At 40.3% G+C, this 26550-nt stretch overlaps 1 pseudogene; it reads right to left on the bottom strand.

The window, feature by feature from the left end:
* Positions 1 to 1199: 1199 nt before the first annotated feature.
* LOC121013098 (forkhead box protein K2-like) overlaps positions 1200 to 26550 on the bottom strand; it is a 127957-nt pseudogene continuing 102606 nt past the window's right edge.

Genomic DNA, 26550 nt, shown 5'->3' with positions numbered 1-26550 from the left:
ATAATGTTATGATGATGGCATTTAGAAATTCACAATAAGGCCAAAGCCTTCTATTTGCAGGGCTGCTCAGCCCTGACCCTGTGGAACACTCTGGGCAGGCCTGTGGGTTTTCTTCTGGGATAGCCTGAACTGAAGCTGGGAGGGGGCCATAGTGCTCACTCTCTTACCTTTGTTTCCTTTGCTCTGGATTTTAATTTTTGTAGGAGAGAAGTCAGCCCTAGGACTGGATCAGTTATGAAAGGCTGTGGGGAATTTCCTATTACAAATCAGAAAACAACTTAGATGTTTTCAACGCTTAACTTCAGGGCACTTGTTCCAAGACCCTCCTGTCAACACGCAGCTTCTGTTCCACCTGAGCTCCAGCTACCTGTGAGCAGGGCCAACATCATGAGGTAGACAAGTGGTTGGACTTGATGATGCCTGGAACCGATGACACTGAATGGCAAACAAGCCATGGAGAGATCTGTGACATTTTGAAAAGGGTGTGTTGTAAAAGGTCAAATCTTTTGTTTTCCAGTCGAAGTAGTAACAGTTCTGTTGTTTGAAACCTACATACTCCTTAGAAGACTTGTTCTACTTAGAGTGGAATATTATGCCTGGGGGTGGGGGGCTGGGGCGGGGAAGAAATCAACACAAAGAAACTACAAAAAAGAGCAGGAAAGAAAAACAGTTAAGTGCAGCTCCTGTGAGTCCAGCAGTTTTTTTCCTCAATGTAACAAGAGGTTATCTGTCTGTCAAGTCTGTAGGGCCACCCTTACACACTGAAATGGAGGTGGATTAAATGCATGAGGCACCTGCTCTAACACAGAAAACTTGCAGATGTAATCAAGCAGTTCCATCTGAACTTTAACAGGACAAACAAAAGGAAATCATCCGTAGCTGGAAACAAACAAAACTGCAGTTTCTTTTCCCCAAACGAAATCCACGCAAAAAGTCCTGTGTGATTCCAGAGTAGAAATGGAGTGATTTAAAATGTCAACGCCTCCCCACCCCCATTTGGTAGAGAAAGAAAGTACACATCGAAATATTCTAATTCCACATGGGGAACAACAAAAAACTGTCTTACCCACAGCGCCCTGCCCACAAGTCCCATGAGCGAGGCGAGGTGGCCCCCGCGACGTCCTGGCAGGTCAGCTTGCCCCAAGCGTTGGACCCTCTCGGAAGGACCCAGCTGCCGGGAGGAGGTTTCCTTCCGCGTATGGCTTTGTGCAGGTGTGACTTCCGTCTTTAACTGAAGGCCGCCTGCATTTTTGTTTGCAGCGCTGAGGAGAAGTCCGACCGCAGGGGCCTCTACCTGCCGAGAGAATGCGCTGGCAACGTGGGTGGGAGGCAGCGTCCCCTTCTGGCACCACAGAGTTGACATTAAAGTAGGAAAAGCTCTCCTAGTGGCCAGACTTGGACGCCGTCCTCTCGCATGGCGGCCGGCAGCTTTCCCATGCTCGCCGCGAGACGAAGCTCTGGCCGCCTGCGGTCGGGACCCGCTTCTGCCGCAGCCATTCGGACGGGTCGCGGTTCCCGCGCTCTGTGGGCAGAGACGCCGACCCCGACGTGTGTGTCGCCAGCCGCTTCCGACCACTCGCCACTGCCCCGGACGCCCGGCCGTGCCCCGCGGCGCGGATTGGCACCACGTGAGTCCCGTTTTGCTTTACAGTTTTTATTGGTAGCTGGTGCCCACCTGGGGGTGACCGTCTGAACCGGGGTGGCCTGTCACATCTGAATGATCCCGCTAGCGGCGCCTCGTGTGGCACGGCTAACCGCAAGAATAGGTTCTACTTTCACTTTTCCTTCTTCGTGGTCTTCACACACGTCTTGAGGCTCTTGCTTAGGAGGGGCCGGCACGGCCACCTGAGTGACCGGCCACCCGCCCGGCGACAGCGTACGCGTTTGCTGGGGCCAGGCGGGCCTCGCTGGTGACGGGCACCACAGGGATCCAGTGCATGGCGCGAACCGTCTGCATGGCAGGCTGCTGGGAGGTGGAGGTGGTCACGGGGGCTGCGACGGTGGAGGTGACGGGCCCTGCGGCTGCAGGACCATTAAGATGGGTGGACTAGATGGAGGCGAGCCTGGTGCCCTCCTGGACGAAGGCCCGTAGGGGCTGTGAGGCGCCAGGCTCGGGCTCCAGGGCTGTTGAATCTTCTCTCGACCCCTGGGAGGGGGGGGGGGGGGGGGGGGGGTCTGAGCGCCACCGATGTGAGCAGACAGGCTCCAGCGGGGTTGGGAGAGGCCGGGCACTTCCGAGAGCGGTCCCAGAGGGATTCTGAAGCAAGACCCTAGACCTCCTTTCCTAAAAACCTACTCAGCTGATTTGCTTTCGGAGGCAGGATCTATCCTCCAGAAGGAACCTTTACCTGGTTCTTCCTGGGAACCTGGTACTTTGATGCAATAACAATTCAGAGAGACATTGTGGCCTATTGAATTCTGCTTGCCCTTGTAGTATGGATAATTTTTTAGTGATGTGCATATACATTCCATTTAGGGTGAGTGGTTTATCAGGAAACATCGTAATTGCTTGTATGATTAATTGTGTGCAGGAATAAGGTGGCTTCGTATCATCCTTTAGGCTGTCTCTACCCAGAAGCTTCCTGTTCGTTTTCTGTCTGTGAGTTGTGGGCCATTAAATTGAAGTCAGATGGGATTCCACAGCGAGTTTTGTACTCCCCGGGGGCTGAATGGGCCAGTTTGCAGCACTGGTGGTTCCCGCAGCCGGAGGCGAGGGGGCTGATGAAGTGGGCCGTGGTGTCTGGAATGTCGATGGCCAGGGGCGAGATGTGGGCCTGCTCGGGTTTCACGGGGAACTCGGCCCCTCCCGTCTCTCCCTCTTCTCGCTGGACAGGCAGCGATCACGATTTTGATGTTTGTGTTCGGGAACCCGGACGTGCACGCGCGCTGCAGCTGCAGCGGCGGCTTCCCACGCCTCTGAAACACTGTCCATGAACGCGCGCTTCTGGTGGACGCAGCGCAGGTGGAAATCACCACAGGCTTGGGGCCTGGACTATGAGGTCAGCTCCGGGCATCTCTGCCCCGGCCACTGCTGCCTGGGGACATGAAGGTCTGGACGTGGTGCTGCAGGGTGGCGCCAGCGACCAAAACTCATGTCCTTTGAGTCCTGGGACGAGTTGGGCCCCATGGTCACTGAGCGCTTCCTTAGGTACTGGAACTGGAGGCCTTACATGTGCACCATGGCCCAGTCTCACCATTGAACTGAGGGCCACACCAGGCCGCCGGCCCTGTCCTGTTTCTTTCAATATTCTATCCAATGCTTTATTGTTTGATTCTGTAAATGACCTCATACCTTTGTAAGAAATCATTTTTTTGTGTCCTTAAATTGAACAGTGTTGGTTTACATACTAAAGCCCCCATTGACAAATGCAAATTCCTTGCCGCAGTGCTCTTCCCAGCAACTGGGAAGCATTGAGATCCCAGTGTTAATTCTGCTGAATCACCAACACCAACAACAAGGGTTTTTAATAATTGGGTTTTTAATAGTTCTCCAATCTTCCTGTAACTGGGAACTGATGTAACTAACAGATCCTATGATTTGCCCCAATGTGCTGATTTTCTGTGTGGTCAGTCCTTGTCGTGATGATAGCACCGTCTATATTTACTCTTGTTGTTGGGTTCAGTGTCGATCCAAACTTGTGCTACCTACTTTCATTATCTGACCAAACCTTTTCTTTTATGCTTTTCTGAGGTATAATTTACAGATCAGAAGATTCACCTATTCCTAGTGTACAGTTTAATGATTTTTAGCAAATCTATACATTGGGTAACCCTCATCACAATCCAATTTTGAATGCCCAGTCTTAACGTGTATATTTTCCATGGCTCACTGATGGGTCCTAAAAGCATGTACTGTACAAGCTATAGCAACACCAGACATGGGGCAGACCTGGAGATCTGCTGGTGTCCTCAAGCTTAATGTAAGGGGAAAGTGTCAATGTGGTAGATTTCAGAGACAATTACTGTTATTGAAGGGGCGATGCCAAGGGTCAAATAGAAAAGACACTAGAAACCCCAAATGGGATCCACATAATAGGAATCAGCAAGACAGACAAGGCAACTGGAAGCAGGACACAAGAAAGACATGCTATATGGTTCAACCTTATGCTGTGGGCAGATCTCACTGCTTTGAATGGATGCGACACACTTTTGCTTGATAATGCCACCTGGTGCCTGATACCCCAGATTTCACTTAACATAAATTTCACTTAAGTTAAAATTTTCACTTAACAAATTTTTAACACATGGAATGAAAATGTTAAATATTAGCCTTGGGACTAGGGTTGAAAAATTTTTATTCTTCCTCCTTTACTCTTCATCTTACAGCGAACCTATCTGTGAGAAAAGTGGGTGATACGTGACTAACATAATGATGATGATACTTTATTCTAGCTCATGTCATACCATATTTGAAATTAGTACCCTCCTGCTGCATCTCAAGCTTATTGATGAGTTACACCATGTAGGAATATAAAAAAACTAAGTTGGCAGATTTTGGAGACTGACTCTAGAAGGCTGGTGTTAATCATGAAAAGATCTAATATTGAAACAGAACAACTAGAGTGAACTTGGAGGAGAATAGAACTTTTAATTTTTTCTCTCCCCCATTGTTTTTACTATCTGTGATCATGTCTTCAAGGTGGCACAATACAGAGTGGCTAGCAAGGCCTTCCTGTTGCTTTTGTATGTTCCAGCTTATTATTCTTGCGAACATGATTAAGTTCTGTAAATATCTTAGTTTGGGGCTTAGCTGCAGCCCCCTGGAAAAAGAATATAGATTGAGAAAGGTACAAAATATATGTTTCCCCCTTTGGTAATGTTTAGTTGATTTGTTATTTCTTCAGAGTAATTAAAATTGGGTGTCAAGGACAATTTTTTGAACATCAAAGAAAAACAAGAGCCCTGAAAAATAGAGATATCAGAAGTATTTCTTTATTTTATCTTTATGACATGGATTACCATGGAAATGGAAGGGGTTAGAACAGAGAAAACTAGAGAAGATATGGTACTATTGGGGATTATAATGACTTTGTGAAGGTTTCTCTTTCAGAGATAGGTTCAGTTTAGACAACTGCCAAACTCACATTATGTGGTGTACTCTAAATGGCCAATAAAATTCCCAAGGTTTTTCAAAGCAAATGGTGTTTGTATCTCACCAAAGACCCACATCCAAAATGTTACCCAAGACTTGTTCATACTACTTTGAAACTATCCCCACGATTCATAGATTTTTACAATTTCTCTGTTTCTGTTGCTTTTTTCTTAAGTCCCCACTATTTCTTGCCTGGATTCTGTGATGGTCTCTTTACTAAACTCCCCACCTCAGTTGTGCCTCTAAATCTATTCTGTGCATGGCTCAATGGGTCTGCTCATAGCCACCATGCTTGAATTTTTAAGTTTTCCATATCTTTCAGAATAAGGTTGACATATTAGGAAGACTCTTCATGTACTCTTCCAACATCATGCTTACCCCTTTCCTTCCTTACACTCTTATGTATCAACTGAGTACAACTATTTCATTTATTCCCTCATCTACTTAGCGAATACTGATTGAGGATTCAGCATCTGTTGGGCGCTGATCTGGGTGTTGGGAGTATAGTAGTAATACTCCCAATTTTTAGAATGATTCCTGTTTGCTCTTACATGTAGTTCTATGCATATCTTCCTCTCTTCCAGGAACTCCCTTCCTCCTTACAAGCCTATTTTCTGCTAGGTGCACTTCTGACTTACTTCTGATAAGCCTCTCCTATCTTGTAGGCTGAATGAGGTGACATGATGTGTCATCTCATAATACCCTCACCCCTCATGCATTTATCACACTACATTTTTCCTCTTCTCTTTATACTCCACTAGGGTATAAGCTCCTTAAGGCAATATATCCTACTCCTTTCTGTATCTCCAAGACTGTGCCTTGCATCTTATAGGTGTTGTTTATGGGAGATCCTTTGAAAAATCTCCAAATGGGTTATGAAATCCTAGACACTGCCTAGTAATGATGTTTCCTTCTGATGGAACAGATGAATCAAATATACTTTGATCATTGTTTTTAAAGCAACTTATGCAAAGGTGGCCATGCCTTTTTATGAAAGATATCAGCACAAAGGGAGAAAAGAATAACATTTGCAAATCTTTTGCTTAAAGCTTTTCCTTAGAAATCTACTTGTGTGCTTTTTTAGACAACTATTTTTTTTAAAAAAGTGTATCTGTCTCCATAGCTAGATTAGGAGAAATTTTGATCTTAAATGTGAACTTTTACATACGAATTAAGACAAACAGAAGTTACAGAAGTTGTAATGCATTTCACCACAGATACAATTCCTGCTCTGGAGAAGACATCAGAACATAGTCTCCACTAGTAGAGCACACCTGAATATCCCATCAACTGTGGCCCAGTCCCCTCTGTTGTCTACTCCTGAGAAGGCTGGATTTTCCAGAAAACAGACCCTGAGATTTGTATATGAGAGGTTTATTGAGGAGGGCTCTTGGCATCTACACGTGGGGTGGGGTGGGAGGAGGTGAGTGAAGAAATCTGCACTGTGAACACTTATTATCCTACAGCTCTTAGTCACTTAGTGGGAAAATCTGATTTTGAGGTTCAGAACCATTAGGAAAATTCAGATTCCCATCTCCATGGAAATGGAGGGCTATCCTAGGGCAGGAAAGTTATAGTAGATCCTGGTGTTTGCTTTCAAGTTTATTTCCCTCTTCTTTCTTGCTGTTAAAACTTATCCAGTTGTTCACCTGCTATGTAGCCATTGGCTCGGGAAAAGTGACTCCGATCCTTTGTTTCAAGAGGATAAATCTGACTATTCTTAGCCAATCATTGTAATTTGATTCTGTTCTCCAGAGACTGGATTAAGAAGAGGCGTGTCATCTTTCTGGCCAATTTTCATTTCATCTTTGGATGAGGGGAAGTCTGCTGGTTACTTCTGAGAAAGGCTTGTTTTAAGAAAGAAACATGTTTTAAAAAACCAGTGACATTATTCTGACTCTGGATGTAGCTGGATGAAGAAGTGGTCTACAGCTGCTGCAGTCACATGCACCATGAGAAGAACCAGCATAAGCTGATAAGCAAGATATTAAGATGGCAGAATGAGAAGATGGCAAGAATCTGGTCCTTAATACTTTTGTGCTACTGAATTAACCAACCCTGAAACTTCATGCATTAGGATGCTACAGAGAAACAGAATCGATGGGATATATATGAAATTATACAGTTAGTACATATATGTTCTGTTGATTTTTTATAAGGAATTAGCTCATGCGATTATAGAGGCCAACAAGTTCCAAAATTTGCTGTCAGTAAGCTGGAGGTCTAGGAGAGCTAATGGTATAGTTCCAGTTCCAGTTTGAGTCTAAATGCCCAAGAACCATAAGAGGTAATGGTGTAGTTCTAGTCCGAAGCATGACAAGCTCAAGACCCAGAAGAGTTGATGTTTGAATTTGAGTCTGATGGAAGAACACTGATGTTCCAGCTCAATGGCAGTCTGGCAGGAGGAATTCTCTCTTAATCAACTGAGCCTTTTAGTTCTATTTAGGCCTTTGATGGGTTGAATGAGACCCACCCACATTAGAGTGGGCAATCTACTTTACTCAGTCTCTCTATTTAAATGTTAAACTCATCCAAAAACACCTTCATAGAAACACCCAGAATAATTTTTTAACAAATATCAGGGCACCTCATGGCTCAGTCAAGTTGACACTTAAACTTAACCATTACAATTGATCCCTTATCAACTTGTCACCCATATGCATCTCTTTAAGCCATAATTACTCTCCAAATGAAGACAATAACAAGGTCATAATTTTATCTAGGACCATACAACCATCTTGCATACAACTGAAAATGCCCCTTCTCTAGAAGAGGAGGTAAAGTCCTTGAGTGATGTTTGCTATTCTTCTTGATATCCTATAACTTAAATACCATAATGTAAAATTAGCAATACTTAAGTATTATGATACAAAGTCAATACATTTTATGTTACATAACAGGGGAGTTAAGAGAGGAAATAAGACAGAGATATACATAAGCTAATATACATGTAAGTATATTCACAAAAAAATAAGAAAAAACTCATGACAGTTAAGTGCTTATTTCTGTAACTGGTTACATGGTCATAGCTAGTATTTATCACTACCTTCTTTTACTACCCATTCTATATTCACTCTGCCTTCATCAAGCACCTTAGCTGGTCATGGTTGATTACCTGATGAGGTGACCAAAACCTTTATTCTTGAAGGGTCTGGGCTATTAGTAGTTCTGCCTGGATTGGTTTTTTTTTTTTTTTTTTTGTCTTCTAGTGACCTTAATCACAAAGTATGGGAATACTAAGGGATATATTTCAGACATACTCTTCCTGCTCTGCATTGTAGAGTAGCAGTCCAATTTCCCATTAGCAGTCAGAATCAGTCACCCAAGACAGCACAGTAACTCCCTTCTTTGCCTGTTGATTCAGACACAATGAGTCCAAAGTGGTCAGGTGGCAGGCTTAACTTCTAGTTCAAAGGAATCATTGTTGTGTCTCCTGGTGAAAGCATTCCTTCCTTAGGAACTAAGACTAAGCCAGCAGACAGAAAGTTGCAAGAACAGGAAGCAAAAATTTTGCTAGTGAGTCATTAAGAGTAATAGTGAGTGCTGCTACTCCTGTTTCCATCCTTTGATTCCTGGACCCATGAATTCCAGTTATTGCAGAAATAATTCCATATATTGAACATTGATTCAGATCATACACAGCCATCTGGAAAACCTTGTTCCAGTCCTGCAAGGTATTAGCATCTAGCTTGTGCTATAGCTGAGTCTTCAAGGGACCATTCTACTGTTCTATCAAGTCAGTTGCTTAAGGATGGTGCGTAACACAGTAAGACCAGGAAATTCTGTGAGCCCACGCCCATGACCACAGCTCATTTGCTGTGAAGTGAATTCCTTTATCAGAAGCAATGTTGTATGGAATACATGACAGTGCATAAGATATTCTATATGTCTACAGTGGTAGTTTTGGCAGAAGCATTGAATTAAAGGAAGGCAAATCAATATTCAGAGTAAGTGTCTATTCCAGTAAAAATAAAACTCTGTCCCTTCTATAATGGAAGGGATCCAGTGGAATCAACCTGCTACCAGATAGATGGATGATTACTTCAGGGAATAGTGTGATGTTAGGGACTCAGTGTTGGTCTCTGCTGCTGACAGGTTGGGCACTCAGTAATGGCCATAGGCAGGTCAACCTTATAGAAGTCCATGTATATACCAGTTCCATTTGATGATGGAGTCCTGCTGTGTATGCCCAACTCTATGGCTCGATGGGTAAGATAGCACCCAGCTCATGATGGGAAGTGGGGTTGCTTCCTAACTTGGTGAGCCAACAATTAAGCAGTCAGCTTCTAATAAGACCCTGTATAAGTCTCAAAAGGAGAGTAGTTATCTGCGGAAGATGGCAGGGCTTTTTCCCGAAATCCAAGAGCCTACACTGTGATTTACCTATAGGAGTCCACCAAAAGCTCTAAATAGGATTTCTGTCTGCCACTGATATTTCAAGCATCTTTGGATCTGCCTGCCAGATCATATGGCCCAAGTAGCAGAGCAGCTTGCATGGACATGTTGCAAAGTCTCTTTAAATTCTGGGCCCCACTCAAAACTAGCAGCTTTACAGGTTACTTGGTAAATGGTCTGGAGTAGCGCACCCAAATGAGGGATATGTTACCTCCAAAATACAAAGAGGCCCTTTTAGTGGTGTGCCTTTTTTCTGGTTGGAGAGGAGGTGCTGGATACAGCAACTTATCCTTCGTGTTGGAAGGGATATCTTGACATGGCCCACACCACTGGACCCCTCACAATTTTTTATTTATTTCTCACCCACTGACACACAAATGTCTTCCCAACAAGGTTAGGATACTTCTTGCTTGCCAGATCCAGTCAGTTCAATGCCATCAGTGTAATAGACCAGTATGATATCTTGTGGAGAGAAAGGTGATCAAGATCTCTATGAACTAAATTATGACATGGCTGGAGAATTGATATACTCCTGAGGTAGAACAGTGAAGGTCTCTTGCTGGCTTTGCCCACTGAAAGCAAACTGCTTCCAGTGGGCTTTAAATGACAGGGATGGAGAAAAAGGCTTTTGCAAGATCAGTAGCTGCATATCAGGTACTAGGAGATGTGTTAATTTGCTCAAGCAATGAAACCACATCTGATATAGTAGCTGTAACTGGAGTCACCACATCCTTAAACTTACAGTAGTCCACTGTTATTCTCTAAGATCCATCTGTCTTTTGTATAGCCAAACAGGCATGTTGAGTGGGGATGTGGTGGGAACCATCATCTCTGCAATTTTTCAAACCTTTGATGGTAGCACTAATCTCTGCCATCCCTCTAGGAATGTGTATTGCTTTTGCTTTACTATTTTCCTAGGCAAAGGCAGTTCTAGTGGCTTCCACTTGGCTTTCTCACCATGATAACCCTAACTCCGCAAGTCAGAAAACTAATGTGGGAGTTCTGCCAGCTATTAAGTCTGTCTAATCTAATTATGAGTTCCAAAACTGAAAAATAACTATGGGTTATTTTGGTTGACCCACTGGGTTTGATGGAACTGATAGGCCTACAGTGAGGTGTACCTGGGCTCAAACTCCATTGACTTTTATAAGCCTTTACTCTAGCTGGTGACCACAGTGATATTTTGGATTTCTTGGAATTAGTGTCAGTTCAGAGCCAGTGTCCAGTAGTCCCTGGGAGATCTGATTATTTTCTTTTCCCCAATGTACAGGTCCTCTGGTAAAGAGCCATAAGTCCCAGTGGGAAAGACTGGGAGAAAGGTTGATAGTATAAATTTTTGGCAGTGTACTGGGGCCCTTCCTCAAGGGCATTTGGCGTCCCCTTTAGTCAAGGGGTTCTGGGTCTGTAAACTGGCTCAAGTCTGGGAGAGGCCATGGCTCTCTGTTTTTATGATTCAGGTTAGACTTTTCATTTAACTTAGAACTTTTTTTGCTTCTACAGATCATGTAAGAATTTAGTAGACGTGCTACGTATTTCACTTATAGGAACACCATGTTCAGCTAGCCAGTATCATAGGTCTGTATGAGTCGGACTGTTGTGACTGTTGCTTTCACTCTGCTATTATGGTAACCCTGCCCACCTTGCCTTTGGTAGTTGAATGCCCTCATTTCACCCCTGCCACACCATGATCCATTTACTCTCATTACATTTAGGTTTCCCAATTCAAGGACTGCATTCCCCACTGTAAGGTCTGGCCTCCAGAGAATAATGATCGCAGCTCTTCAAGGATGCTGGGGGGTGCCTGGGTGGCTCAGTTGATTAAGCGCCCGATTTTGGCTCAAGTCATGATTTCAAGGTTCGTGAGTTCGAGCTGTGCGTCAGGCTCTGTGCTGACAGCTCAGAGCCTGGAGCCTGCTTTGGATTTTGTGTCTTACTCTCTCTTTGCCCTTCCCCCACTCACACTCTGTCTCTCTCTCTCAAAAATAAATAAACTTTAAAAATTAAAAAAAAGGATGCTGGGGCTCCCCTCACAAATTTATTTCTTACAGTCTTGATGAAAGGTACGTATTCTGGACACTCCCAGAGTGAGTGAGTATGTCTTAAAAGACAAGTCCATTCCAATCTCCATAAGTCTTTGAGGCCCTTCTTCTACATTAAACTAGGTATGTCCAGCATTTCCAACTTGCTCACTGTGGGCCACCATTTGGTCCATGTTTCAGCCAACCAACCAAAGAAACTGTTCAAGCCCTTTCTAACTCCCCAAGCTGCATAATTCAATACAGAATTTCTGCTTACTGAGAAATTAATAAATTCAACCTGATACAGTTTTATGTTCCTTTCTCTATTATCCCACACCCTCAACGTCCATTTCCATACATGTTCTCTAGATTTCTGTTTGTATAAATTAGAAAGTTTAAATATTTGGGAGGGGGAAGTGGAGCACACCTCTTATGAGTTGTACTTGTACCTTACTTTTAGGGGCCTTCTGAGGTTTGAGTCAAATTATAGGTCTAGAAGCAAAGAGAGATTGTAGCAGTTGGTCCTGAGGAGACTAAACATTGTCTTGTATGACAGTTGCCTCAAGAGAGGCCATTACAGTTTTCTCAGTCAGGATTAATCCCCTCAGGGGTAAAGAGTTCTCTTCTATTGGGGGTAGAGAGGCCTCATTCTTTATGGGTGGAGGGGCTGCTTCCACCGGCAAAGAAGTTTCATCAGAATTTAGGGGCTCGATGGCCCCAGCATCATCAAAGTGTTCCCACATTCCAACTTTCAGGATCCCATCCCTTCCCAAGCCAATACCCTCACTTTAATGCTAGACACTCCATGAAGCTGGGAGTTCAACTTGCATTGTTATTCAGTCAGTTGCGGTATAAAGTTCTGTGTTTGATTTTCAGCAATTTCAGCCCTGCTGCTACAGGAGATAAGGGTCTCCTTCAGGACATACATTGAAGCTTTCAGGTCATTTGTGTGGTGCGTAATATTTGGCTAATTCCTTCTTTAATTTGACAAATACCTATTGAATGTTAGCTGTGTTCCAGCTAGGCATATGGCATGCTTCAGTGAACAGAGAAACAATGATGCTTTTTGTGGAACTGACATTCTAGTATATAAGCGAATGGTCAATAGAGGTTTGGGTTTATTTAAGTTTATTCCAAAATAAAAACCTACTACTTCAAACTGACATTTCTTGCGTACCCATGCCTAAGAAGCAGATACGACTTAACGTAAACTTATAGACACAACACCATCAAATTGTTACTCAAATGAGACTCAAGCTTGGCAGGCTGTCAGGAGTTTCATTCCTATTAATAAACAGTGTCTGGAACTTATCTATTGCCCCAAGCCTGCTGTAGAGTGAGCCTGTATAAACGACTGTGTGGCCACCAATGTTAAGCTCCTTGGTCCCAATTCTAACCCTACTGTATATGTAGACTCTTGCCTCTGTTCTGTGTTTGGACTTCACTCTCTGCTGGTAATGGATTCCAGCCCCGAACCCTGGCCAAATTGTCTGGGCTTGGAAAGCTGACTGGTCTTGCCAGCCCCCTCTCTCTGGGGGATCTGGATCCTATCCCAGTGTTCTCCTGTCTGCAGTCCACTGACTAAGGCCCTCTTATAACCGAGACAACCCTTCCCACTCCAAACATAAAACTGTCATTTATTGGATAATAACACTTCCCATTTAACCAATTTCTGGTGTCATGCTCTCACCTGGCATATTTGAGATGATGACTATCAACATTAAGCTGGACTGGACTCAGGTTTTGTGTGTCCCCTTAGAAGCTGAAATTGGGGGGAATTTTATTGTCCTATTATCAGGCTGGCCCTGTCCCTACTTGGTTTACCTCCCTCTCTCTTATAGGTCTATAGCTGGGGTTCTCTTCTGAATCTGCTGCCAAGACCGATCAGATCACAACACAAAGAGTGAGACTTTTCAGCATTCTGTAGAGTCTGCTTTTCTAAACAGTGCTTTAGACTTTAATGACTCTTAATCATAGTTATAGGTAACATCTTATACTTTCTGTAGTAGATTAGGCCACCTGGAAAAGAATCATTTTCAAAAATTGTCTAAGATTCAGATGCTGAACCAAATGTTTATGCCTTTTGCAAGCAGTATGGTCCTATTCCAACATATCATGCAGAGTGCAGATCGGTGTTCCTTTTAACTTCAACAGTGATAAATATTTATTAAACCTCCACTATGTTCATGGCACCACACCAAGTGCTGCTATAACTATTTTTCCTTTCCAGGAAAAATAAATTCAAATATGGACTAAAAAGCCCAAACTCATGAAACTGGACTGACTTTGTTTCTTAAAAATTGAACATATTACAGCTGTGTGCTTAAACCTGATTTAAACAGGATGAAGACATAAACATGATTATTGTTGGGCGTATAATACTGTCTGAATAAATAGACCAAGTGAAAATTTCCTCTAAAAACTATAGCACATGTATGTGAAGATGGTAGTTAACTTAAACATTCTTCTGCTGGGGCGCCTGGGTGGCGCAGTCGGTTAAGCGTCCGACTTCAGCCAGGTCACGATCTCGCGGTCCATGAGTTCGAGCCCCGTGTCGGGCTCTGGGCTGATGGCTCAGAGCCTGGAGCCTGTTTCCGATTCTGTGTCTCCCTCTCTCTCTGCCCCTCCCCCGTTCATGCTCTGTCTCTCTCTGTCCCAAAAATAAATAAACGTTGGAAAACATTCTTCTGCTGTTCTGTGACATGGCCAATTCAGAGTGTCTTGGCATTAATCTTAAAGACATTTAAAGATGCTCTCTTTTCCCCACTCTTTTTCTATGAAAGTACATGTGAACCTTACTTTCAATAAAAATCTCATAATATTTTATTTCTTTTTAATGTACGATTTCTGTCAAATGATGTGTGGAATAAATCAGCACTGACTTTTCAGATTCCAATGCTGTTCCAAAGTTCCAGCAGCTGTAACACATATTCACATCTTCTAATACCCTTACTATTAAGGACATAAATGCAGAGACAGAATTTTTGTGTATGTATAAATATAAGCTTGGCCAATTGTGTCACTAACAAACTTCCTTCAGAAGGCTTCCAATGTTGAATTTTAATTATATGCTGGAACAATTAAGACTTTGGGATTTTGGTTTTGAAATACTTACTAGTAGAAAACATATTGAAATGTTGGATGTTCCAGATAAGTCTCCTTAATGATTTTGCATATCTGTGTCATGTTTGAATTAGAAATATCATTACTATTTTGATTTTATACATCTGTGAACCTAAAAACCTGCAGGACTAACTGTCCAGGAAAAATTAGTACTTGTTGCTCAAGTACTAATAAATGATCCAAGTTTTATGTAATTCTCACTATTTCAACATATTCTCTTCAGTATTTTGCTCTGTAAGACTTTCTGACCTCGTCATTTGTGGTTAAAGATAATATTTTACAGATAAAAGCATAGGTACCTTGTGGAGGAAGGCAAATATCTTGAATAGTGCCAGAAGCAAGTAGTGGTAAATAGTATTACACAAAAAACCTTTTTACAGATTAGTGAACTAAAACTCTTATGGTTAAAGATAACTGCCACAGATTAGCACAAGTTCCTAGTTTCATTAACAATTCTCCATTTTTAATAAATGCCCTGCTTTACCCATGATTTTGTGGATAAGAAGTTAGTTGAGAAAGTTGCTCATTCCTCTATAATCACTTTTATTTAGTGATGTTAATTTGTGAATAATTTTCTTGTTTGTTGAGGCATGTGCCATGAAGTTCAGATGCAGGCTACTCTTTGTCCAAGAAAACTAATTAGTTAAATGAGAATGGGTTGTAATTATCAGAGGTGATACCAGCAAATATTTTTTCAACTTTATGTAAAACAAACTTTATAACAGTTAATTACATCACAGAATTTTTTAGTAGGAGCTGTAAGCACTAACAATAAGCATTTAGTGAGTGCTTGCTATATGTTGATATTTTTGCTATGCTCATTATATACTTTATTTCATTTAATTCTCCCAAGAGTCCTATGAAGTATGTGCCATTATACTTTATTTTAATGTCACTGAATCTGATATTGCAAAGAAAAGTTTGTGCCTAAGGACAGATATCTACCAGGTGGGTGTTGGGAATCCTGGGCTGGGTAATCGGACTAAACTTCCTTTGCTCCAATAACATTTTGTAAGTGTCTTTTACACAAGGATGTCTTATCTTCCTTGTAAGCTCATTGAAGGGAAAGACTATCTGTTGCTATTATGCTATAAACAAAATGTCTTATAAATTCCTTGATATAGCTTTGCTGTTGAGGAGTGCAAACATTCATTCAAAAATTATTAAAGCATCTACTTTGTGCCAAGTTCTATTGCAGTAGCTGGAGATACAGTGGTGAACCAGAAAAACAAGGTCTTTATTCTTATACAGCTTAAATTCTAGTTTCTGGGATAGGGTGTGAATAGAGGGTAAAGTGAGAAACACATCAGTTAATGTCCATCTGCCATAAGTTATTCTACTACAGTGATTGTCACATAGTCGGGTCTGGACATGCATTACACATCTGCTTCATGCTGGGACTATTAGTCCCTCAAAATTTTAACCTCAATGAAGAACATGAGTAAACAGCAGCTCTAAGTTTACACAGAAGAGCACCAATTAAAAATGTGGCTCATGGGGGCACGTGGATGGCTCTGTCAGTTAGGCATCCGACTTCGGGTCAGGTCATGATCTGATGGTTCATGAGTTCAAGCCCTGCTGTCAGCTCAGAGCCAGTTTTGATCCTCTGTCTCCCTCTCTCTCTGCCCTCCCCCTGCTCACTTTCACTCTCTCTCTCAAAAACAAAAATAAACATTAAAAAAATATATGGCATACGTGTTCTGACTTTCAGTTCAGAGATATGCCATTTTAAAAGACAATTTGAGGTGCCTGGGTGGCTTAGTCGGTTAAGCGTCTGGCTTCAGCTCAGGTCATGACATCACAGTTAGTGAGTTCAAGCCCCGCGTCAGGCTCTGTGCTGACAGCTCAGAGCCTGGAGTCTGCTTCGGATTCTGTGTCTCCCTCTCTCTCTCTGACCCTCCCCCACTCACACTCTGTCTCTGTCTCTCTCCCGAGAATAAATAAACATTAAAAAATTTTTTTTAAAGGACAATTAACTTGCATAAAGAATTTACTTTTGCCATTAAGTCTTTATGGCATTATATTATACTAATGTTATTAGTTTTAAATAAGAAAGCACTATATTTATTTTACTAATGCACATTAGTAAGTATGCATTATTAGAGATATTTTTATATGCTGTATTAAATGTAAGTTCCTTTGTTTTATTTATTATGAATATTATGGAATATTTGAAAATAGTTTAAAGTATAAGTTCTTTGCTTTAAAAAACCACATTACAACATTAAACATTCAGAGTAAATCTCTTATCTTCAGTTATTTATATTTTTAAGGAGTCCTGTATAAAGATTTCTTCTCTGGTTTGCTAAGTACCTTTAATATATTCATTCATTCAACAAATATATTATGAAGTCACAGCAGTGGAGAAAACAGGCAAAACTATTGCCTTCAAGGAGCTTAATTTCTTATGTGAGAGAGAGAAAAATAAATAAAGTGTTACATTACAAAATATGCTAAAGGGTAACAAGTCCTATGGAGTGGAATGAAGCAGGAAAGGGGGCAGAGAGTGCTAGAAACAACTGGAATTTTAAATATTTGGATATTGTATTTCTTCAATTTTTGAATTAATAAAATATAGGCCTTCTACACTATTTTCTGTCTACCATCCCACCTCCCCATGGAGATATATTTCTTGTGCCCCAGGAGGCTGACCCCTGTAGAATGTTTCACTAGGGACCCTCTCCACCACCACTTCCCCTCCCTGGCTTCCAGCTGGGCTCAGCCAATTGGCTACATGGCAGGAGATAAGAAAGCAGGAGGAGAGAAAGGTAGGAGTATTTATCCCACCCTTCCCAATTTCATCATAGTTCTAGCAGTGGCTGTGTTCCTTTACCACCACAGCTTATCACTGGTCAATCTGTATCTAGAGTTGCACCTCTTACCAGTCTCTCTATCTTTGCACTTCAGGTTTAAAGGCTTGGTAATGGTGTCTCACTTTTGCTAGCCTCTACGTACTTAACCTACCCTTCTTGGTACATTTAATCCTGCCCACGTATTGGTAAACAGCCCTTTCATTAAACTCACTGGAGTAAAAACCCTTTGGAATATACCATCTTTTTTTTTTTTTTTTTTTTTTTTTTTTTTGCTCCTGAGAGCTCCTGAACTATTTCAAAAGAGATATAGCACAAACTGTTGGAAATACAGCCTTTCAAAAACTTTTATATTGCGCATCACAGCATTACATTCAATAGCAAATAAATTACAAACAACTCATACAACCATAAAACAAATTATTAGCAAATGAGATTACATTAACATGAGAAAATATTATTCATCTCTACAGTGAGACTTATGAAGGAAATGTGGGAACAGAAACAGAGTATTTGAAAAAAAAAAAAAAAAAGAAACAGAGTATTTGAGGTGGGGTGAAGACCCATGTCAAGGAGCTTTGTTCTTATGTTTTCTTCTAGGAGTTTCATGGTTTCAGGTCTTCTATTTGTATTTAGTCCATTTTGGAATTAATTTTTGTGAGTAGTGTGAGATATGGGTCCAGTTTCATTCTTTTACATGTGAGTATCCGATTATCCCAACTCCAGTTATTGAAGAGACTGTCTTGTCTCCATTGAGCATTCTTGGCGGCCTTATCAAATATTCATTGACCATATATGCTTGGGTTTATTTCTTTGCTCTCAGTTCTGGTCTACTGGTCTGTTTGTTTTTATGCCAGTACCATACTGCTTTGAAGACAATAGCTTGAAATTAGGAAGTTTCTTACCTCCTGCTTTGTTCTTCTTTTTCACTATTTCTTTGGCTATTTCGGGGATCTTTTGGGGTTCCATATAAATTTTAGAAGTGTTTTTTTTTCTACGTTTGTAAAAAATGCCATTGGAATCTTGATAAGGATTGAATTGAATCTATAGATAGCTTTTAGCAGTGTTGACATTTTAACAATATTAATTCTTCCAATCCACAGATACAAAATACCTTGTCATTTGTGTCTTTCTCAGTTTGTTACACCAATGTCTTGTACTTTGCAGTGTACAGATCTTCCACCTCCTTAGTTAAATTTATTCCCTCAAATTTTATGATTTTTTATGTTATTACAAATGGGATCAATTTCTTTATTTTTCTTTCAGAAATTTGCTGTAGTGTACAGAAATGGTACTGATTTTATATATTATGTATTCTACAACTTTACTAAATCATTGATTAGATCTAACAGTTTTTTGTTTGAGTCTTTAAGATTTTCTTTATATCATATCATAAAATCATATAATCTGCAAATAAAGACGATTTTACTTCTTCCTATCCACTTCTGATATCTTTTCTTTCTTTTGCTTGCTTAATTGCTTAGCTAAGACTTCCAGTACTATGATAGATAGGAGTAACAATAATGGGCACCCTTATCTTGTTCCTGATCTTAGAGGCTAAACTTTCATCCTTTCACCATTGAATATGATGTTAGCTGTGGGCTTGTCATATATGGACTTCTTTACGTTGAGATGTGTTCCTTCTATGCCTAATCTGTTAAGAGTTTTTATCATGAGTAGATGTTGAATTTTACAGATACTTTTTTCTGCATTTACGGAGGTGATCATATTCTTTTCTGTCATTCTATTAACATGATATAATGCATTGATTTGCATATGTTGAGCCAGCCTTGCATCTCAGGGATAAATTCCACTTGATCATAGTGAATGATTCTTTTAATGCGTTGCTGAATTCTGTTTGCTAGTATTTTATTGGGAATTTTTTTTGTCTCTACATTTATCAGGAATATTGGCTTAGAGTTGTGGGTTTTTTTGTTGTTGTTTTGTTTTGTTTTGTTTTGTTTTTTCTCTATTAGTGTCCTCTTCTGGTTTTGGTATCAGGATAATGTTGTCCTAGTAAAATAAGTTTGGGAGCATTCCCTCTTCTTTACTTTTTGGAAGAGTTTGAGAAGGATTGGTATTAATTCTTCTCTAAATGATTTGGTGAAATACACCAGTGAAGCCATCTGGTCCTGGGCTTTTCCTAGTTGGGATATTTTGATTACTGATTCAATCTTCTCACTAGTAATTGGTCTATTCAGATTTTTTTTTTTATTTATTTATTCCTGATTCAGTCTTGGTAAATTGTATGTTTCTAAGAATTTTTCCATTTCTTCTCAGTTGTCCATTTTGTTTGTTCATAGTTGTTTATAGTAGTCTCTTATGATTCTTTGAATTTCTGTGGTATCAGTTGTCATTTTTCTTACACTTTAATTCTAAAACTTAGCTATAATTATTAACAGACCTGGACTTGCAATGTTGAAACACAGTTTTTGTAAAATAGAAAATTTAATTTTACGTATAGTTTCCAATGGTTTGTAATCAAGGCACACTCTCCCAAACAAACAATCTGCTTTATTTTTTGTAAATTTTTAAATGTTTATTTATTTTTGAGAGAGAGAGAGAGAGAGAGAGAGAGAGAGAGAGAGAGCACGAGCAGGGGAGGGGCAGGGAGAGAGGGAGACATAGAATCTGAAGCAGGCTCCAGGCTCTGAGTTGTCAGCACAGAGCCAGATACAGGGCTCAAGCTCACAGACTAAGAGATCATGGCCTGAGCTGAAGTTGGATGCTTAACTGACTGAGCCACCAGCTCCTCGAACAATCAGCTTTAGAACTGAGTATAAACAAAAGAAATCGTGTTAACATCTAGACAGCTATATTAGGTAACCTGGTTCTTAGTCTTTCAATGTGTGTTCATCAGCCTTTATTTCTATTGACCTATCTTCTAGTATATTCACATTTCAGATTTCCATTTAGTACATTCAGAGTCTGAAGACTGATATCTGACTGGATTTCAAGGAGAAAAAATTAAAAGGAAACTAAAAAGGAAAAACCAGAAAGGAACTTTATTTCAGATTTCTTAATCAACAATTTACAGACAAATCTGATTCTTGAGGAAATACTCTTAAGAGGGAATTCTGAAAAGTGATATTCCAGAGTATGTGGAAAATAGATATATTCTGATGAAGTGCCAGTGTTGAAAGTCCAAGTGCTTATGCTCCAGTGACCACAACCCTAGATCTGGTTGTTTGATGTTTTAATTCAATTCACTTTTAGTTGTTTTGCTTTTCATTCAACAACAAAGTGCAGCATTATATTTTGGGGGGTAATATTCTAATATTTTTCTAAGTGTGGGATAATGAGTTTATCCTCTCCATCAGTTGTCACTCATGAGGTATCCAGAATCATCAAACACCAATTGTCATACCTTTGATGTTGAAGGAATGCTGGTTTACTTTAGTAGACATTGGACCAGGTGACTAATCAATATTACGCATCTCTAATTGCAGTGAGCCACAGAAACCTATTTCTCCTTGTTACAATGATCTCTATGAATGGAGTGATTTATCATATAAGTGATAAGGGGATGCACTGATGAAATATGCATGTTTTATTTTAATGCTACAGAACCAAACAGGGGGCTGTTTTTCTTAGTCATTATTTTCTGATGTTTTTAGCAAGCTTACTTATTCTGCTGTTCACTGTTTATGTTGCTACAAATTCCCAAGCAATCAAGATGCATTTTTTCCCCTAAAGGTATGTATTCCCCTAAAGGTGCATGTATTCCCCTAAAGGTGACCAATTTTGACAAAATTTCTTTTTTTTTTTAATTTATTTTGAGAGAGAGAGAGAAGGGGCAGAGAGAGAGAGAGAGAGAGAGAGAGAGAGAGAGAGATGCAGAGAGAATCCCAAGCATGGTCTGCACTGTCAGTGCAGAGCTCCACATGGGACTTGATCTCATTAACTGTGAGACCATGACATGAGCAGAAATCAAGAGTCAGACACTTAACCGACTGAACTACCCAAGCACCCCTAGACAAATTTCTTTTAATGCAAATCCAGTTAAATTTTTTTCTATAAAATCATTCATTCATACCAGTTAATACATGTTATGGATTTCTTTGTGGTTTTAACTAGGCACCAAATTACAATATATAAATCTACATAAATGATGTAGGGTAGAGCTAAAAATAACAATGCTTCGTTGTCAGCTATGTGACCTTATTATAAGCCTAATCATATCAATGTTAATTATTAAGTATGAAGATGATTCCTTTAATTTATTTTTTCTATCAATTCATGCCTGGTAGTTTAGCTCTAATTATCCATAATCTCTTCTCAAACTCCCTTGTGATCAGATCCCTTGTAGAGGACCATCAAATACTGAATGGGCTGTTGAAAGGTTCCTTCCTACCCAATGGATAGAATATTCTAGGATGTCTTAATATACTTAATACTTTATTTAAATCACTCCTGGTGTGTGATTTATATATAGATCAGCTCTCTTGAATATATAACTGAATACAGTTATTAACAGGGCATTTCTAGGTCCTACTGGGTCTCAACAGGACCTACAAAGAAAACTTGTCTCAGATTCCATTCTGGGACTGCTTTATTATGAACTACTAATAAATTACCCCACAAGAGGTCACCAAAGCTCCAGTTTTTTATGGAGTATGAGTTTATGACTTTTTGGCCTCACAAAAGAATTGAAAAAGATTTTGTTCCCTGGTTTTCTGCTTACTCAGTAGGCAGATCTGTCAGTCTACTCCAGCTAGACATGAAGGTAAGTAACAGAATTAGGGCTTAGTTAGGGCCAAAGCAGTTTATGGACATTTGTAGCCATCTGTTGTATGGGCCAACTATTATAGGGATATCCATAGTTTGGACTTTAGAAAAATGGTTCCTTAACATAATTTATATGTGAGGAGAAAGGAAAAGACAACACAGGCACCTTCTAACCTCAGTAACTAAGCTCCTTTAGCTCCTTTATCCATAAATTAGACCCTTGTAAAGACACATTAGCACTTTTAGGCCTTTGGTTTATATTCCACATTCTTGTACATACCAGAATGATAGAAGAGAGATCATATAAAAGAGGCTTGTGCACAGGGTGCCTGGGTGGCTCCATCGATTAAGTGTCCCACTCTTGATTTCAGCTCAGGTCATGATCTCACAGTCCTGAGATCGAACCCTGTATGTGACTCAGTGCCGAGTGTGAGACCTGCTTGGGATTCTCTCTGTCCCTCTCTTTTTGCCCCTCCTCTGTTTGATTGTGTGTGCATACTCTCTCAAAAAAAAGTAAATAAATACTAGAAAAAAAATAAAAGAGGCTTGCTTGCAATAAATAACTGCTTGGGGAATATTGAATTAAGAAATACTAGAAGTACTCTCAGTGATGGAAAATTGCTAGATCTAACTACTTGTTGGGAAGATTTTTAGAAGTAAGTAGATTTCTGTGAAGAATCTTTAAGAAAAGCTTCAATTTTCTTTATAGCAAACATGAATATTAATTTTTTTAATTTTTTTTTCAACGTTTTTATTTATTTTTGGGACAGAGAGAGACAGACCCTGAACGGGGGAGGGGCAGAGAGAAAGGGAGACACAGAATCGGAAACAGGCTCCAGGCTCCGAGCCATCAGCCCAGAGCCTGACGCGGGGCTCGAACTCACGGACCGCGAGATCGTGACCTGGCTGAAGTCGGACGCTTAACAGACTGTGCCACCCAGGCGCCCCTAATTTTTTTAATGTTTATTTATTTTTGAGAGAAAGAGAGAGAGCACTAGCACGTGTGAGTTGGGGAGGGTCAGAGAGAGAGGGAGACACAGAATCTGAAGCTGTCTCCAGGCTCTGAGCTGTTAGCACAGAGCCCGACGCCGGGCTCGAACCCATGAACCGTGAGACCATGACCTGAGCCAAAGTCTGATGCTTAACCGACTGAGCCACCCAGACATCCCTATAGCAAACATGAATATTAAAAGAAATTTGAAATTATGGATTAGGAAAAAGTTAGGTTTTTAAAAATTTTTTTAAATGTTTATTTTTTTAGAGAGAGAGAGAGAGAGAGAATGAGCAGGGAGGGGCAGAGAGAGAGGGAGACACAGAATCCGAAGCATGCTCCAGGCTGAGTTGTCAGCACAGAGCCTGACATGGGGCTCAAACCCACAAACCATGAGATCATGACCTGAGCCAAGTCAGACACTTAACCGACTGAGCTATCAGGCGCCCCAAAGTTAGTTTTAAATTTGAGGATATTTTCCCCCACTCTTAGAAGCATTCCCCCAACCCTTATAAACATATTACCTTAACATAAAAATAGTGTTATTTGATTTCTCCACTCCCTAGATCTTAGAATAAATAGTGTTGCTTTTAGAAGCCTTGTGCAGTAAAATTACTGGCTGTATGTCTACTTAGCTGGGGTCACTAGTTGCATTTTTTAATGAGTTCTATTACACAGGGGCAGAGGGTACAGACAGAACCTTCTCTTATTTTTTCACTTCTTGAAAAGGGGAATATTTAACTTGAAATATTGTGATTTAAACATATACAAAAAGAAGTTTTATTGTTGTGAATCAAGTGTTTGAACATTCTCATGCTTTCATATGGATAAAGAGTATTAAAATTACAAAGAATATTAGAATAGTAAGGATGGAAAGACCTGTAAAGATCCCAACCCTATCAACATAAAGAGGTTTAGACAAGATGATTTCTAAGGTCCTTTCAAGTCTGAAAATGTATGGACTTTATTTAAATTCTCACATTTTGGACTATAAAATGTCCATTTCTACTCCAGTGAGAATGTTTTGGGTGGGGGGCTTTTCTTTTTTGAATTGTGATCTTATGCCTCATAGTTTGGGAGCTAAAAATCAGAACATGAGAATCTAATTTTCTACAGTTACTGAGATTCTGCAAGATTTCCTCAGCAATATTTATTTAATATATATTTTCAACTTCCATGTTAATGAACATACTGTTTCATTAAATGCTTTTGTAATATGTTAACATGTTAAACATGTTCATTTTCTTTTGAAGGTGGGAGACTCTTGTATCAGAGATGCTCATGAACTAAAAGGCCCAAGTGACTAATAATATAAGGACACTGAATTTCTATTTGATTTGAGTCATTACTCAGCAAAAAAAGGAGAAATGAAATGTAGGCTAGTCAGGAGAGTGGGAATGAAGGAGTAAACCAGTCCTACTATATGAAAAGGCAAATTATAGTTATAAGAATCTCAAAGAATCACACAGTAAGCCATTTTGGTATCACTGCTATCTATTTCTCCATCCTAGGCTAGTGTTAGCTGATTAGCACTGGTTGTCCCCAATTTACTCGCTGTAAGCCCTAGGTAGGCACTGCTAGAGAACATTTCAAATATGTGTGTTACAAATAAGTGTGAGTCACCAACTCCTGGCCCAGCTGAAATGACACAGTCAGGAGAGGATTAGGATTGCATCAGCACTGCATGAACTTTACCTCATGCCTGACATTGGATTCTGTGCTTAGGACAAAGGCTTTCCTAGTTCTTACACAAAAGTAACAGTACATTTGAGAAAAAAGGAACAAGAATATGGACCACTATATTGTTGCATCCATGCTAAGGCGTGCATTGTTTTTTTTTAACAGTTTTATATCTTTGAAATCAGGTTGCATGTTACAAATCCTGTTGGCAAGGTGATAGTCATAAGTAGTCTTGGTTTGTATGGGTGCAAACTGGATCACAGCTGTTCATATTGCCGTCCCTTCACCGATATGTACATTGTTGATACAGCATGAGTTGAGCTAATTACCCTTTAGAGTGCTTTTAAAGATGACACTATAACTCACCATTAGATTGAAAAGTTCTAGCCTTGGTAGAAAGGCTAGAAACAGTGCAGTGGGGTGTCTTTTTGGTATTAGTAAAATAAAATATTTATCATTGGAGGGGTGACCCCCTTTCTTGTCTTGCCAATTAATAAGATGCTTGAAGGATCCTAAGAAAGGAAAATACAAGTTTTTTAAATTGTGTAAGGTGTTGTGACTGAGATATAGGCAAAGGATTGATTGCCTGTCATTTTGCTGTAACACGTGTGGTCTCCAGACAAAGCTCATCAGCATCACCTAGGAACTTGTGAGAAATGTGGAATCTCAGGCCCGATCCAGACTTACAAAGTCAGAATCTGCATTTTAAGAAAATTTTCAGGTGATTCATATGCACATTAAAGTCTGAGAAATACCACTATCACAGGATAAGCACTTAACTGAAGACAGGAGAAATTGCCAAATCCCTTTGAAAAGATGAAAGAAGTTTTAAAACAACAAGGAGTTGATGTGATCAATCCATTCATCATGCAGGGCTGTCATTCAAGTGTTAAAAACCAATATCGGAAACTTTTGCTGGGTTTGAACAGCAACTGCTTAACTTTCTGTAGCAAGTCAATGGAGGAAAAATTGAGACTATTAGTGGGTTAAATAAGAAGTGCTCACAAAACCCTGGGCTCTTTGATAGATCTCAAAATTGCACCAAAAGAATTCTTTCAATATGTATGAAATAAAAATTCTAAGTTATAAGAAAGCATTGTTATAATTGTATTGACAGCTTGTTTTGTTCCTTAGTGTTCCGTGAAATAATGTATCTCCTAATTGATGGTATCTTAGACTTAATGAAAAGCAGTATAACACAGTGTGCTAAGTGCTATAATAGCAAGGAACAGAGAATTTTTTGGAGCAAACAGGAGACCATATCTCTTTCATAAGCAAGGAAGGTGTATTGCCTTGAACAAAAGTTAGGCAGGTAAAGAGGAGAATGGAGTGAAGTGCACTGAAGAGAGGGGAGTGTTCCAAGGCAACAAGGCAGCTTGTCAAGAAGCAGATAGAGAAATGGAACCAGGTTTTTATCTGGGGCAGGGAAGCAGACAGAGATTGCTGGATTTGTAGCTTTGCCTTAGCTGCGGTGTTACAGAGCAAAGGCAAACGTAGTTTTGGTAGCTTACAACTCCTTTTCCCGCAGGGAGAATGGACCTTGCTTGGGGCCCGTTTTCCGTTGAATTAGGTTTAGGGACAAAGGTTGCTTTGTCCTTGGATTTTCCTGAATGAGTTTGGCCTGAATTTAAGGAATGGAACATTAGTTTTGATGGCTAGAGGTGAAGTTCTCAATCCTGTCTGCATATTTTAATCACTCCAATGATGTCTGAA

The sequence above is a fragment of the Herpailurus yagouaroundi genome, unplaced genomic scaffold, assembly GCF_014898765.1.
Source record: "Herpailurus yagouaroundi ecotype Mexico unplaced genomic scaffold, PumYag 198, whole genome shotgun sequence".
Lineage (NCBI taxonomy): Eukaryota > Metazoa > Chordata > Mammalia > Carnivora > Felidae > Herpailurus > Herpailurus yagouaroundi.
The sequence above is the reverse complement of the archived record's forward strand: the minus strand, read 5'-3'. Positions and strand labels throughout refer to the sequence as shown.